Genomic DNA, 17,936 nt, shown 5'->3' on the forward strand with positions numbered 1-17,936 from the left:
ATTGACATTAACATCTTATAATTATTATTAGACATAAAAAAAGATAGAGAATAAGAAGCATATCTACCGAAAACATGCACACTAAACTACTTCAAAGGCAACACAGTTGATCAAGAGACTCCTCCTCGAACAAACAACAGCGATCGCGTCACCAAATTCAGTATTTTGCTGTTTATTGTTCCCAGAAATTTGATTAAAAAAACAATGTTCGACTTTTCTAATTATATCTTACAAAATCTCAGACTAACATACGTACCATTATTTCAACCTCTCATAAAACATTAAGAATGTCTGTGCTGGAAATCAAGTTGAAGGTACAAATAGTATTTAGATTTAAAATTAAGTTAAAAATAAAACCAAATTGAACCCGGGTTTATTCCTTAATAACAATTCCAATTCAATTAAAATTTCCGAAAAACGAAACTATTTCCTGTTCTCTTTCTACCTCATTCAAGGGTACTTTTGGGCACCCACTATAAACAGCATTTTTTTGTCTGAATTCCTGGGTTTGAGTTGTTTGAAATTCAACGTATTTTTGAACATATTTTTCGAATTTTCCACGATAAATAGGGACCTACAGAGTACATGACGTAAGATAGTATAATTGACTGAATAAATGATGACCAGTTAGATTGCCGCTGTTTTGTATTTGAAGATGCAAGCTGCACTAGTTGTTAAGGAGTTTTTGTGATATATTTTTTTGTGTAAACAGATTTTAAAAATCTAGAATCGAAAAACTTTGACAGTTTAGGCACGCTCAGGTTGCCTGGTGTAATCAGGTCTAAAAGGGACAAAAATCACGTATATTTGATGTTTCAAAAACGATACAAATATTGGCTAAACAAAAACATTTTATGTATAGCACCTTTTTAAGCTCCTAAAAATCTTATCAGCTATGTATATCAACCTGTATGAATGCGAACATTAGTTGTACAAAAAGTAGGATGAACTAATTGAGTAAAAAGAAGCCTCAATGACTTGTTAAGTTGTAGCTGTTTCCGAATTCTTATATGTGAACCAATATAGTTTTTCATACTTTTTTGTAAAGGTCAGGGTGCCAGGACACACAACTTTTTAGTTTTCTTCCTGTTGTAGTATTACGAGAGCCGTTACAAATGAACGCATAATTAATCCCGCATTAGAGCGAACGTATTTAGGCGCTAATTAACCATTCTTTCGCCGCGCGCTAAACAAACTAACGCTTATTAAGACTACCAGTACACAAGTATTTAAACAACTCAGTTCGACTTATTTAAATAACACAACTTTAGGCCTGGATCTCCTCGCTTATATCCAGGATAGAAAATGTACGTTGTTGAACGTAGGCGGCCTGTAAAACCACAGTTTCTTTTGATTTAAATTACTTCTGCTTTTGACAGTTGCAATGCAGATCTTTCCCCCCAAGTTCAATAAAGATGAAGCAGATTGGTTCAGGGGAAAAGACAATAGAGTCTCATAAAAAGCCCCCAAGAAAACCATAATTGTTGCGGTTTTAGAAGAGGGGAAAAGCAGAAAACAGGCGCCTACGAAATCAATAATTGATGCTCTCAGCTTTTTAGATTTTTATTATTTTTTGGAATTTCAATAATTGTTCCGTGAGATAAAAAAGAGTTAATTCTCTTGCCTTCTCGGCCAATAGGAAAATTAAGAAGCACCTCACTATGAACGTGAGTTTGTGATTCGCTCCCTATCGGCCCAAACGGAGCTGAGAGGAATTAATTGTTTCTCTCAGCGAAGTGGAACGGAATAAAAATAGAGAGACAAATAACAGAGCCAACGACGAGCAGCAGACAACTGCTTCATTTTTCTTGCAAAATAAATTCCTAAATTTAAACAGAGAAATTTTATTAAAGATTTCCAACTTAGCAAATTTTCCAACAGAACATACTTGTGAGAAATCAACTGGAACAACAACACAATCAAGTAACAGCTCAACCCGGTTTAATACTACTCAGTGTAAGCTTGTTCATTTAAACTATCTATTTAATTAATTGAACTTTTCAGCCCCCCAACTACTTTAAATTGAGACTTATAGCACAGACAGGTCTTAGGCATATATCTTTGCCTTCGATTTGTTATATCTTTTGTCAACTTTGACTGGCATACATAAAGAGATCCCGTATTGAGTGATCTGTAGCAGCCCAGCCAAATTTGATAACTGGTGCGCCCAGAGGAAAGAATCACGCCTGAATTTTTGTTTTTCTATCCGATCGGATTAAAATAGTAAAATAACCACTAGCACAGAAGTGAAAGCAAACTAATAGCCAAACAAATAGAGTAATTTATATCAAATATACGGCCGAAATACAGTAAATTTACAAAAAAATAGTAACAGGCAACTGATTCTTTGCTCTTGTAAAATTGTTCTGACCCGGGTGGGGGTAATCTATGTCCAATTGTTAGTTTATTTATATAACAATTGAAGTACTTTTACATTTTATAGTCAAAATTTAACCAAAAATCATCCCACCAAAACCTATTTAGCCTAATTTTCACACAATTTTCATCAAATTTATGGTTAAATTTTAGTATTTACACTTTAAATAACCGAAATTCAACCAGATTTTATCCCCCCAAAACGTATTTAATTTGATTTTAACCCAATTTTCACCAAATTTATGGTTGAAATTTAGTATTTTCACTCTAAATAATTGAAAGTTATACAAAATTCATCCCCCCATAACCTGTTTAGTCTATTTCTAACCCGATTTTGACCAAATTTATGGTTAAATTTTAGTATTTTCACTCTAAATAATCGGAATTTATACAGAATTTATCCCCACAAAACTTGTTTAGACTATTTCTGACCCGATTTGCACCAAATTTATGATTAAATTGTAGCACATACACTCCAAATAACCAAAAATTATCCAAATTTCACCGCCCCAACACCTAATTAAACTAAACTTTAGCCAATTTTCACCAAATTCACAGCAGAATTTTAGCATTTTCACACTAAATAGCCGATTTTTAACCAAAAATCATCCCCCCAAATCATATTTAGAGTAACATATGTCTAATTTTTACTGAATTTTTGACCAAAATATAGCATTTTCAAACAATTTAACGTAAATTTAACCAGAATTCATCCCCCCAATACGTGTTTAGTGTAATTTATATCTAATTTTCTACACATTTAAGCACACGTTGTTGCATTTTCACATTAACTAACCCAATTTTGGTTAAATTTAAGCCTTCCTTAGTTGAATGTTCACTCTGTTTTATCAATTCCTTGACCCGGGTGGGGTAATATTAATCAAATTTTAACCAAATAAACATCATTTTGACCTAAATTCTCAAATATTAACCAGACTTTAACAAAATTAACGTCACTTTTATCATAATTTAACGGATACTAATCACATTTAAGCCTTAAAAACATCATTCTTATCCAATTTTAACCAATATTACTCAAGAAAATAGCTATATTAACGTCATTTTTACACAAAATTAGTAAATATTAACCAAATTTTGACCACATAAATCTCAATAAGGCTCAAATTTAACAAAGAATAACGGGTTTTAAACTAAATTTCATCCCCCCAACATAGATTTTTAGCCTGAAAATAACATAAATTGATGAGAATTCCCCCATTTTAACCGGTTTCACAAGTACAATTTCACCAATAGAGGTTTTAAACAGTGCATGGACCAAATTGGAATAGTTATTGTAGAACATCTTAATCTAACAGCAATAGAAAACACTAGAAAGGGTAAAATAACACGTTTTATTACTGACGGAATTACTTTCTTAGCTATTTTCTACGTGTTTGAACATAATTCTCCCGCTGATTTTTGTATAACTTATGCATCTGAGAACCCTAATTTTCAGAATTTACTAACTTTTATAAAAAAAAAACTAAAAACAGTGTGATCGAGATTCCCGCAGAAAATTTAGCCAATAATTAATTAAAAGAGCGTAAACTAGCCTTTTTAACCCAATTTGTACACAAATTTATCATAGAAAAGTTGTTGTCTCATGTTAAAATAGGGTCATTAACAGACTCAAGCACTTTAGAAACAATATTTCAACACAATAATAGCTACAAAAATACTACTACTGATGTACTAAACATCCCGTACTAAACGTTTTTATACTGTCTTCTGTGTAATTTCATACAAAAATACATTAAAAAAACAACAAAAACAATTGTTCTATGTTATTTATATGTCATATATTAAAGTAAACGTTCAAGATCTAAATATAAGTATTAAAGTACATAACAAAATAGGCAAAGTTTCATATTATTTAACTGACCAGAACAGAAACTTTTTATGCATTTACCATCACTCTTCTAGCGAAACAGAAACTGAAGTCTACATAACTTACAAGTGGACCAACCCAAACTTTACGGAACTTTTGTGTGCTCTAAGAAATCAGAACAGTGTGATAGAATTAGCATAAACGTTATCATCTTGTGTGTGGATGAGCCACCAAAAATACATCAACGTTTCTCCTGACGATCGGAGTTTACCAGATAGAGTTAAATTACTTATAAAAACAGAATTTGTCACACAAATTAGATTTTCAAAAATAAACAGATTTCACCAATACTCTGTTGAATTTAAACACTCTGAAAGCACTTATCCTTGGTTATTAAATTTTACCGTTGAGCAAACCGATATTTACTCTTGGATTGAAATTTTTAGCACTGATAACGGCAAAAACTTTGAATTTAAAAAACAATCATTAAACGGTCCTAAACAAATAAAATTCATAACACAAAACAAACAGTTCAACTTTCTACTTTAGTATTAGTGTTTTATTACTTAATTGTTATAACAAAAAAATTTTCTACACTAATTACTCAAACCAATAGTACTTTCGTATAAAATATTCTTTTCATATACTAAAACAAAACATGGCAGCGAACGTTGTTGCGTACCCCGACATAGCGTTAGAGAAATTTACAGGTTTAGATCCATCGGAAGATGCCCAGGAATTCTTTAGTTTAATACAAAGAAAAATCCAATTCTCACTAGGAACAAGAGGTTCTGCGGATGCTGGCTTGCAAGCAGCATACGACGATAGACAAAAAGCGTTGTTTGGTTCGGTTTTGCGTGGGCCCGCAGCCCAATGGTTTGAAACCTTAGCACCAGGTTTAGCATGGAACGAAGTTAGAAATCAGTTCATTGACCGTTTTACTGATGCAAAAGACAAGTATAGGAAAAGAATTGAAGTCGAGAGTATTAAAAGGCAACCAGATGAGTTGATAAAAAGCTATACACACCGAGTAACAAAAGCAGTTGAAAAAGGATGGCCAGATCCAGATTTTAACAACGACCAGCGTAACGCTAAGTGTATGGAGTACTTTGTAAGAGGATTAACGCCACCTGCACTCAAGCAAAAGGCACATCAGCGGTTAATAGAAAACCCAGCTACAACTTGGCAACAATTACAGGATCATGTAGCAACTAAAGACTTAAGTTTTTCTGTTAGCAGTGAATTCACGGGTACTGCCTCAAGTAGTATCGACAATAAAATAGAAATAGAAGGGTTAAAAAACCAACTCACAGAAATTGCAAATCTAATGAAAGATCATAAAATAAACGCCACATACAACAACGACAATCCCAGATTCAAACAAAACTAGACTAGATTCTGCAAGTTTTGCAAACGTTCAGGTCACACAATAGCTTTCTGCTTTAAGTACAAGGACTTTAAAAACGAAAACCGAAACCCACCTCAACAACGAGAAAAGTTCACAGATAATTATAAACGTAGTAGGAGCCATTCACCAGGTCAACAAAATTACAAATCGAACAATTATGACAATCGAAATTCTAGGGGCAGACAGAGAAATAGTTATAACCAAAATCAATCCAATTATCAAAACAACTCTAGATCAGACTACAGACATCGATCACCGTACCCATCAAACTCTTCAACAATTACCGATCATCTTCTTACGATAACCGATCACAGGAACTACCAAATAACCATCGAAACAACTCTTACAGAGATAACAATAGGCAAAATAGTAGGGATAGACAAAGCAACGGTCCTCCAAGATCAGATAATCGATATCGTGATAGGAGTAGAGACCATGACCGGGATAGGACACCTACTAGACAAAACCATAATACTCATTCAAGAGATAACAGTAAGGGCGAAGCCCTCGAGTTCACTTTACCAGTGAAACTTCTAGAGACTATTACAATAATGAGAATCACAACGACGAGTATTTAAACTAGACAGGTCTCCGTTCATAAACACTACTGATAACAAAGCAAGTTACTCACATATCTATATCAATTTATACCAATCCGTCGGAGACAAAAATAAAAATAACGGCTTAGAAACACAGTTTTTATTGGACACAGGAGCATCAAGCTCTATAATTAATTACCACAACTTATCTTGAACTATGTAAATTACAACACATTGAGATGAAAGCTTCAAAAAATCATACTTTAGCGGTTAATGGTGAGAAACTAAAACTTCTAGGTCAAATTACCTTCAAAACTTCTTTCGACATTGAAGGAAAGTATCAAGTGGAAGTTACCACATGGGTTTCAGCCAAAGATGGTTGCAAGCCGAATTTGTTGGGAATGGATTTCCTTGAATCTACAGTAAAATCTATTGACCTAACCACTCCAAAAATGGATTTAAAAACTTACCCTGAAGTAGCCGTCACATTATCTAGATACCAAACGAAAAGCTATCCATACATTAGCTCTTACAAAATTGTAACTCTTGACCAGCAACTACCATTAGCACCAAAATCAACTCGAGTAATATCAATTAGACCTCCGAATGAATTCTTCAGAAAGGGAACCTCCTTCGTAATTGGAAGTGAACTGCAAGCTCAAGGAATCTATACTTACAACGTTCAGTGTTTTAGAAAAGAAAAGGAATTACCAATAATGCTAAACAATCCTCAAAACAACAAGGTTGTCATCCAAAAGGGTCCTATTGGGCACACTTAAGACATTGAAATTAGACAAGACCCAGAATTTTCTGTAGTTGGCAACGTTGCATTCATAAACCACCTAATGAATAGTGACACTAATTGGGATCAAATATTCCATGTTAGTGAAAAACAAGGTCCAAAAACTTCAAAAATTCAAATTTTCTTTGCAAGCAAAACTCCTGAAAAACAAAAGAAAACAGAAAAGCGAAAAAGGCAACAAGATTTTACCAACAACTACGAATTAGAAACAGACTTTAGCGACGACCTCAAGGATCTTAAGCCACAATTAGAAACAACTGATGAGAACATCAGACCCGTTGAACTTCCCAAAGGAAAACTTAACAGATTTGACAAAGCCGATCAAGCGTTCCTCAAAAAATTTGATTTCAGTCAAGCTGATATCAATGACGAAAACTTAGACAAGTTACTGAGGACTTTAGCTAAAAATAAAGATGTTTACTCTCAACACAAATACGATGTTGGAAAGATACAACAAAAGTTTCATGTTAAACTTTTACCTAATTCAACTTTGACAAAACAAAGACCATCCAAAGTACCATTACATTATCAGGAAAAACTAGAAAACATTTTGGAACAACTGTGTAAAACAGGTATAATCCGGGAAATGGGTAATGATAAAGAAATGGGATCAAAATTTATTAATCCAATCATAATCCTACCCAAGGGGAACACAGTAAAACTGGTTAAAGATGCCCGATATCGGAATTCAATAACAGACCTTAGTCGATATTCATGGCCACTAGAGCCAATCGGAAGTCTATTAACTAGATTAAAAGGTAATTTCTTCACAACCAGTGATCTTTGTTCAGCCTATAACCAGGTCCCTCTAACTGAGGAAACCAAACAGCTGGTAAGTTTTGTAATTGGTCCAAAGCAATACACATTTGAACGCGGATTTTACGGCCTATGCCGTCTACCTAATTTCTTCAGTCGTATAATGACTATCCATTTTGCACCATTAATTAGAAAAAAAACAAGCTATAACCTACATTGATGACACCATCATGCAAGCGCAAGATGAAACCGAAATGTTTGAAATAATTGACAAGTACCATGAACTTTTAAGGAAATCAGGATTGAAAGCTCAACCTGAAAAGACTAAATTTTTCCTTAGGAAAGTACAGTTCTTGGGACATGTAGTAGGTAAAGATGGGATACAACCAGTCAAGAAGCGAGTAGCAGATTTAAAAGCACTTAAGTCGCCTGAAAACAAACGTGATGTCATGAGATTTCTAGATTGCTTAGGATTTTACAGCACGTATATCAAAAATTTGCATGTTGACTGCAAACCATTTTATGACCTAACCCGCACAGAAACTAAATTTGTCTGGACAACAGAACACGAAAAACTGTTTAACGACATTAAAAACAGGATTAGCGAAGATACTATCTTAGCAATATCTGATACTAAATACCCTTTCCACGTGCATGTAGACGCTTCTTCTATAGGAGTAGGCTCTATTCTCGTTCAAGAATTTCCGGAAGGGAAACGAATAGTGTCTTTTAATTCTAGAATATACACTAAAGAGGAACAAAAAATGAGTACCACAGCACGCGAACTTTGCGGTGTAATATCGGCATTACAAACTTATGAGCATTACCTAATTGGTTCTCCCCATCCCGTATATGTGTACACAGACCACAAGCCTTTAATGTATCTATGGGGTAGAAGAGGAAAACTCTCTCACAGGTTTTTTAGATACCAGTTAGTAATTTCTCAATTCCAGAACTTGAAAATTATTTGGACTGAAGGAAAAAACTTAGCATTTCCCGACATCCTAAGTCGCAATGTAAAAATTAAAGATCTGGACAAGTATCAACTTAAACACAAAAAGATACCAAAAGACATTAGTTTTTACGATGAGCATGGTAACGAGGAAAAATATTTCATTTTGCGTGATAATGAAAAGGGACCAGCAGATGACTTTTTTCCAATCCTAAAACAAAGCATAACGGGTATCGACAAATTCATTTTCAAAAATGACAAAATGGTAAAGCAAAAGTACGACAATAATCAAAACAGACTTTGCTCAATAAACAATATTTCGGAAGATTTCTCGTATGGTTCATCAATTAACCACTATAGGCGTCACCGCAAACATGAAATAACCCCTGTATCAGAACAGGAGGAAGACGAAACGTCTGATCATTATACAGAAATTGATTCCTACCCTGATGAAGGGATAACCGAACAAAATTTTGACCCAATTTCGGAATTTGAATTGTTCAATGAGAACCAGTCACCGGAATTAGATCAACTTTACATTGATCAAACTAATACCACAGACTCGGAGTACAGATTCCCTCTAGAATACGATAAAGTTTTTCTCGTGAAAAATAGCACTTGTATAGACAAAACCGAATTAGCAAAAAAAATTCCCGAAAATACAAAAATACAAGATGCAAGAGAACTCATCGATAAACTGACAATCTTCTCTAAAGAAGTTGATTTAAATACATCGGTAATTTGTCAAGAACAATTAAAAGACCCAGTGATACAACAAATTCGCCAATTAAGGACGAACAATAACAAAGATGAAAAGAAAATTGAAATCCGACAATCTAAAGCCATAATGTCATACATTAATAACTTTGAAAAACTGAGTTTTGTAGGCAACATCTTATGTATTCAACAACAAACAGACGAACTAGATATTGAATACTTAAAAATTTGTGTACCACTGTCATTGTTCTTTAAAGTTTTTCAGCTAGCTCATTGTGAACTGTCAGGTCATGTAGGTTTAGATAAAACACTTGCTAATGTGAAACGATTTTTTTATTGGCCCGGAATGTATAAATGGATTGAAAACCTAATTGCTGATTGCCTTGAATGCCAAAAAAATAAACAAAAACGGAGAGACATCCACGAAGCACCTCTCGAAAAGTGGACTGATACAGTCCCATTCCCCTTTCATACGGTCCATATTGATCACAAAGGACCTTTAAATCCTCCATCGAACGGTAAACACCATTGTTTAGTTATTGTCGATTCATTTTCGCGTTTCATTCAAGTATACCCTGTACGTTCCACAGATGCAGTAGACACCATAAAAGCTTTAGAAAAGTTCATCTTGTCTTTTGGAATACCACAAAAACTTGTTTATGATAAGGGTTCGGCATTCATGAACCAAGATTTTGCGAGTTACATTCATGAATTCGGTATAACACCCGCACCTCGAACTGCTTATGCGCCTTGGACTAATGGTAAAGTCGAGATCCAAAACAAACATCTAGGAGCACATTTCCGAATTTTTCTAGAACAAGCTCGAGGTAAATGGGACGAACTGGCACCAAAATTTGCTTTTTCTCATAACACGGTTCCAAATGCTAGTATTGGAATCTCACCTTATGAAATTGTGTTCGGACAAAAACCACAGATACCTCTGTCACTTAAGTTAGGACTCCTACGAAATTCACAACTCACATGCTCTTCCGAGTTTTGCAAAGACCTGCCTCTTCACAGGCATACCTTGCAAACTTCAAAAAACACCGAAATTGACAAACTTCTAAAACCGACTATTAACAATTCGTTGCTTATGCGAGAAAACCAATTCAAACAAATATACAATAACGCTTATAAAAAGAGCTTAGAAAACAATAACCGCGCACATAAACATAGAAACAAACACAAATTAGGCAAGCCACTTGAGGTTGGACAAAAAGTTCTAATGGAAAACCATCAAATTGAGTTAGGAAAGTCAAAAAAACTACATGAACTAAGATCAGGTCCTTATACTGTAGAAAAAAAACTAACCAACGTTAACTATGAATTAACTTTAGATAGCAACCCGGCCACCAGGAAGGTCGCTCATAGAAATCACCTAGTCGAGTACTACCCAGCTACTGAAACTATACCAGAGTTAACCCTAGAATATGGTATAGATAAAAATAATTGTGACACATTTTATAATAATCGAATGACAAGTCAGATGAATAAACTCAATAGTCCCTTGACTAAATTCTCCTTCCAAAGCCCCACTAACACCGAATAGTTCCCCGTGGATAATTTCATACGAAGAGACTCCCCTGTGCAGAACTTCGACCCTGACCGAACACCTACCAATTTCGATTCTGGATTCAACGAAGCAAGTTCAGGTGGTCGTGATAACCCACCTCCAGTCCAAACACACCTACCTAGCGTTAGTCGAACAAGAAGTTCAACTCCTTGCCCACAGCACAATTCAAGAATACCTCTAGACCCTAATTTAAGTCCTCTCCGCCCTAATACATCGGAACAAGGACCTTCTAATTTACAAACTTTAGAAAATAATAATAATAATAGCCGAACTTCTAGTCGCTCGGCCAAGCCGCCATCACGCTATCAAGCCGGATTTACTTAACTTTGTTTTAGGTAGCAATAAATCCAGTCAACATTTACTGGCAGTGCCTATTACTACAACTCATAGCCTTAATTCCCGACTTGAAGCGCTAAAAAAGAACAGGATGAACAGATATCCTTGTTTTGAAAAACTCATTTTTCTTATTTACTTATAAGTCTTTTCTACTTTTGTACTCTTTCTATAGTTATCAACGCTACTGGACCTCCTTTTGAGGATATTAATGACGTATCTACAAACTTAGGGTCATTCATTATGACTGTTCTAAAATGAAAGAAAATAAAATGTATGCTTTAACACAAGTTTCTCCTTGCAAAATTACACCCGAAAACATTCAGATGGTTGATGCACATGTAACACTTTATCAACGGTCTTATCGGACCTTTGTTAAAGCTCTTATGTGCAAAGTCACTGCAATGCTCATTCGTTATAATTGTGGTATGTTTTCCCATTCATCAATTGTACACAACGCTCCAAAAATAACATACGATATTATTGTTTCACCCGAACAATGCCTAAATGCTAATAAAACTGGAAAAATTACTGTTACCGAATTTGACGATGATGACATAGAAATTGACATAAAACATGGAATAAAAACTGTCTCCTGTAAAAACCAGGGAGTTGATCTTGAAGGTGATTCATCAACATCTTGTGATAATCGTGGTCAAATTAAACACTTCTCTTTTGAAACCCTGATGCAAGAAACTGTACTCGATATTGATCTTAATGACAGAACTGTCTATAAAAGTCAAGGACTAAAACTTCCTTGTGCCCTCTCAGAAGGAGGTTGTCATTCGACATCACTCGACCCCTTTGCATACAATTGGGAGGCACCGGAAAATTGTATAGTTACTAAAAGATTTTCACAAAACGCAAAAATGCTAAAACATGAAAACGAACTTGGTAACGTACAGTATTTCATAGTGAGTGATGAAAAACCGGAGACGCCCTATGAAGGACCAGGAACGTATTCTCCTGCTGAAATGGACATAAAAATTAGAGTAATTGATGAAAAAGAAAAGGTGTGTGGAAAACCAGAATTTATTTACAGAACAAATTTAGATTCTTTATATGTTTCTTATAAAGGCGGATTTAATATGAAGACTGGCAAACCTTATAAAAAAAAAACTCAACAATTTTTTCATAAACTTCGTGTTGAACCTGACAATAGCCTAAGTGTAAATGGGTTTAATAGGAAGCCTTCGGATGAACAGATCCGAACATCCGACAATGGTTTTGTTGCATGGGAACACTTAGACAAAGACAAGTTAGACTATGATCTTAACCTTGCGGTAAAAATGGATTTTGTCATATATCATAATTACTTGCAAATAAAACAAGCATGGAAAGGTTTGGTCATAGAACAATGCGAACTTGACCGAACTCAAAAACAAATGATACTAATGCAGGCTATCCAAAACAATCGTTTAGCTGGATATATGTTGACCGGCAACCGCTCGATGTTCTTAGACACAAATGGTAGCATAGGTTGGCTGTACCACTGTCCAAAACGAAACTCACCACTTCAGGTTCTTGAACAGTGTTATGATAGGATTCCTATTCATTATGATGGTAGGACAATGTTCGTCGACCCAATTACTCGACAAACCTACCCTTTTGCAAACGAAGTAGATTGTGTTGGAGGCTACAAAAACGCCTACCAATTAGATATTGATAATGAAAACTCATGGTACCATTTGATGCCAGCACCTGTTCCTTTACAACCGCCAAAAATATTCTCTTCAAGAGTTATTAGTTCTATTCCAAAATTTACCGGTTACGAATCGCAACGTGCCGGAATTTACACACCAAATCAACTTAAATCGTTTTGGGACAATATCTTGCATTCGGAAGCTTCAAAATCTGTTTTGACAAAAATTTCAAGAGAAGTTCTAGAAGGAAGAAGCATAGACTATTCTCAAAAAGATATCTATGCGTCAGCAATGGGAATTAACAGACAAATTTATCTAGAGTTTATTTTGCTTGTTTCTTGTGCACAAAATTCTTAACTGATGTAATCGTAACAATCATAAGAGCGTTCAAAATCCACAAAATATCCAACAAAACAATGGGTTTTTGGAAAATTCTATTAGGAGCAACATATAATCTTTGTATCTTATAGTTCTTTACACCGGTATTTTCTAACGAAACCAAACCGTCAGCCCCACAGAACAACAATCATTTTTTACCGCTTAGTAATTATCAACCTTACAGCACAATAGAAAAATCTTACAAATGCGTTGAGGATCAACCAAGAGAAAATAAAATTGATGAGCATTGTCATACAGAAAATAATAAAGCAGAATACCCAAGTCTGGCGTCACATCAACCACAACCACAAAATGATGCAACCATTCGAAGTGTGGTGGCACCTCCTTAAAGCTGTTAATAAAAAAATCATCTTCATAAAAAAATAATTTGTCTCAAAAATAAAAAAAAAATTATTTGTATTAGACTCTATAAGTTAATTAATATCTTGTTTAGATACACCTCAACGATGCTATGCTATGCAACCCAAATTCATAAAACAGCCTAACGCTTTATTCATTCGATTTGGACAATACACCGGACAAATATTATCATCAAGTATTTCCGATTTAAAAACTACTGTAACTATTAGAGTTGCATCTTTCTACTTCAGTGACATTATAGACTTGGACGTACCGCATTCAAATTTTCAATACTTCTCATTGTTAAGAGCCCTGATTGATGACACAATTACTTTTGTAAACATTGGAGTCGAATACAAAATTGTTTCAAAGCGTCTGAAGAAAAATATTATTAGACTTTGACTTTTCCTGTAAGAGACATGTGTGGATTCCTTTCTTGCTTTTTATTTCTTATAATCCATTTTCAACTATGTAATCGCAACTATGTCTATCTAGCTATTGCCTGCACTCTTCCCCTACTCCGATTTTGCTTCAGTGAATCCGATTGATATATTATCTATAAATATCAATCGTTGTCAATAATCCTCTTTTCAGAAATAATTGACACACCCTTTTTTATCTTTTTTTAACATTTACATACTTTTATACATAGTTTTGAAATGAAGAACAATAAGTTAATTAACAACTAAAACGCTTCCATTAATGTACTTTTTGTTTCAAGATAGACTCGTTACAATTTATCAAATAAAGAAAACTTTTGAAGAAAATCACGGAGACATTTTCCCTCAAATCGTTATAAATTTTGAGTTTTGGGACACTTGGGAAAACGATACTGTGATTTTAACCCCTCATTCGTTGTATTGGAACTATTTCGTGTATTTAGCACAATTCGACCCTAATAGTTTGCCAAATGAGCTAGATCAGCAACATGATTCATTTAACTAATAGAAACTTACAAATCAGAATCGGAAACCAAAATTTTGAGCTATTAGCCGTATACTATGTTTCCGCTAAAAGTATAATGACTTTCGCAAAAAAACCGATGACAAATATTTACAGACTTTTAACTATTTTCATTACTCATCCTCAGTTCGCCGAATTCACCATTTTTCTAGCATTCAAAGAGAACTCGGTATTTCAAGTACAACATCCAATCTACATTGCTTAGGTATCATTCTAAACTATGATATTTGCAGTTAACAATAAATTTGTAGAATTACAAAAAATTCAACGATCTTTTGATGCATACCCAACTCCTGTACCTACTATGCTAGTAACGCTCAAAGAAATCCAAAGTGAAAAAATTTGTTTAATAAGTATTAATCCTCTCACAGTTCATTGGAAATTCTTCCTATTTATTCTAGAAAATCCAAACTGTGTACCTCACAATATTTATTTTGACATGCAAAAGACTGATTCTTGCCAAAACGATTCAATCCTTAAAGAGTTGGAAACTATTAACAATTAAAAGCAGCAATGATATTCTCATACCAAAACTGCCTTATACAAATACAATTTTTTGAAAAATCATTTGTCACGACAAAAAGCAACAGAGTAATCCCACAATTAATACTCCATTTTGAATATTTAAACACTTGGACTGATGGAACCATTACCTTAACAACATCTTCCCCCTATTGGACATTCTTTATAAATATATCCCAAGCTTTAAATGGTTCTAAAATCCCTTTTAATTTAGATCTCCTATAATGCTGTTCCACTTTGGTGAGCGCCTAGTCAAAGTAGAGTCCCTCGAGAGATCTTTCATTGAAATTTCCACAGCAGAGATTAAACCCTGTATAATTATACACTATACAGACTACGAGCGTGGATGTGAGGGTTCTACTCGAGTCACCAAGGGAATGATGCACTGGGAATTCTTTCTTGCACTCATTGATATCGAAGAGCATTTCCCAGTCAACTTGGGCGCTCTTCAGTAAAGTAATTTGCTTCACATAACTTTCTCTCCCCCCAAAAAAATAATTTTTTTCCCTGCTCATTATTTCTTTTTTTTTCTAATCAATTTGTCCCTTTTTCCCTCAATTCTTTCCAAATTGTTAAAAATAAAATGATTTTGTTCATTGGTAAGGAAAAAGTTAAAATTGTTAAAGCAGAAAGATGGTTTACTATCCGTTTTATACAATATAAAGCATGTATCAAAATAACTTAAATGTTCCTAAGCACAGGTAGCATTAATGATTATTACATCTATCCAAACGAGAAACACTGAAATTTCTTTTTTGCTATTGCAGATCTAAATGTAACTATCCCCAACGAACTTGAACACCATGGATTAGGAGTCGCATACCCAGATCTCTCTGATTTATCCATATAATGGGAAACACTTTGAAAATATTATCTCAGCAACCACAAATTGACTCAACCCCAAAAATCGAATGTCCTATTTGTTACCTCCCTTGTCGTCAATTTAAAAAATTGCACAAAAACCCAAACGGTCAACCCCCATTTTGCTTGCATTCCCTGTAGAAATGAATTATTTAAGTATTGGAACCAACCTAAATGCCCCATTTGCGTAACTCCCATTTATACAATCAGTCATTGCCATTATTTCCAGTGTGATTCTTGTCAAGAAATCAAAAAGTTATCCACTTGCCACAGCCACTTCAAAAGCCTACACCCTAAAAAATCAATTTGTTTGCAGTGTATGACTTGCACAACTACTAAATGCCCTTTATGCAAACAAACAATTGACCCAAACATCCCGTGGTAAAATCCTCAATTCAAAACTACGTTCACAAACTATCCAAAATGTTTACCCCCACTTTACTTGATTTTTTATTAATGGCCCTATGATTATTGCGGCAGCCTTTTCCTTCGTTTTAACCGTTTTCCTCGTAGTTGTAAGTATTCCTTTCAACTTTTTGATGTTCATAATTATATTAGTAATAGACCAAACAATAAAATCCCAAAATAATCGACAACCAAATCCTCCAACAGTGCCAGTCCCATAATTCCTTCCAATAACAATCTTTCAAAAATGAATACAATTGACAAAGAAACCAATACTATAGAATCCAAACCGGTCTCATTAATTTGTTTATGCTGCAGACGTGAAACAATTGTTTTCAAGAAATTACACGAGAACCCCCCTAACGAACTACCCCTTGTAATGGCTATGATTTTCGTCCTAAATGCTCTAAATTTAATGTTATCTTTTCAATCTTTAACTGGTTTCAATGTGATATTTGCAAACAAACAAGATTTCAATATTCTGTTGCAAAAACGTTTCATCACAGTGATCATGAGCCCGTCAACTTTTGTAAATTTTGCGTAGAAGATTTTAAATTATGCCCTCGTTGCGAAAGAACAATCACATAATCTAAAATGCGTCCAAGAACATCCAAAATTTTACTTCTTTCCCTAGTTTTATTTTTAATCCAATCGATATCCCTAATTCAACTCAGTTTTTACCAGGAGCAAGTCACCTCCTTCACCCTAGTTCTGCACTACTCATTGAATTGACAAAATGCAACCCATAACATTGTTTATACTTCTATTTGTTCTCTTATGCGCATTGGCAATATCCCTTTTTATTAACAACTACCTCCTTTCCGCAATTCGCCAAATTTTCTCCAGATACTGAAAATGACCAATCTAGACCTACCCACAAAAATATTTATCCTAATCCTAATTACCTTGCTTGCCATATCGTTCCTCATTAATCTCATCCTACTGCAGTTTCTCATAGGTTTTCCTGTTTCTATCTAAGGAAAATAAGAGAACAGTCACTCGATGGGTCTTTCACAATCCCTATTCGACGGTTTCCGTTGGTTCTATCCCCATAAGGACATTATCTGCCCCATATGTTCACGGAAACCCGTTATTGTAGAAAAACTACATAAGCAATTTCCCAGAGAAAATCCTCACTATGTATGTATTCCTTGAAGAAAGGCACTTTTTAAAAGATACCCAAACCCTAAATGTCCCATTTGTCTTCGACCTTGTCTTCCCGTCCTGATCACATCCTACTTTCATTGCAATATATGCAAAAAAATGAAAACAGAATTAGGAGTAACAAAACCCCCACATTTTTCCCAACATGACAAACACCGATTCTGTCGGGTGTGCATAAACAAGCTGACAAGATGTCCCATTTGCAAAAATTTTTTTTAGACGACGTTGTCTAATAAACCAAAAACAACTCAAGTACAAGCGATCTTTTTTTCTCTCTTTTAACTTTTCCTCGGGAAGGGGTTACCTCAGCTTTCCCCAGCCTGCCCCCCCCCCTGTCGTTTGAACCTAAATAAGTC

At 34.6% G+C, this 17,936-nt stretch overlaps 1 protein-coding gene across 1 annotated transcript in view; it reads right to left on the reverse strand.

Moving 5' to 3' along the window:
- The window catches only part of LOC142347905 (uncharacterized), a 522,468-nt gene that overhangs the window by 22,757 nt on the left and 481,775 nt on the right, over positions 1–17,936 (reverse strand). The window lies entirely within an intron of this gene.

Source organism: Convolutriloba macropyga, chromosome 10 (assembly GCF_964194025.1).
Source record: "Convolutriloba macropyga chromosome 10, txConMacr16.3, whole genome shotgun sequence".
NCBI lineage: Eukaryota > Metazoa > Xenacoelomorpha > Acoela > Convolutidae > Convolutriloba > Convolutriloba macropyga.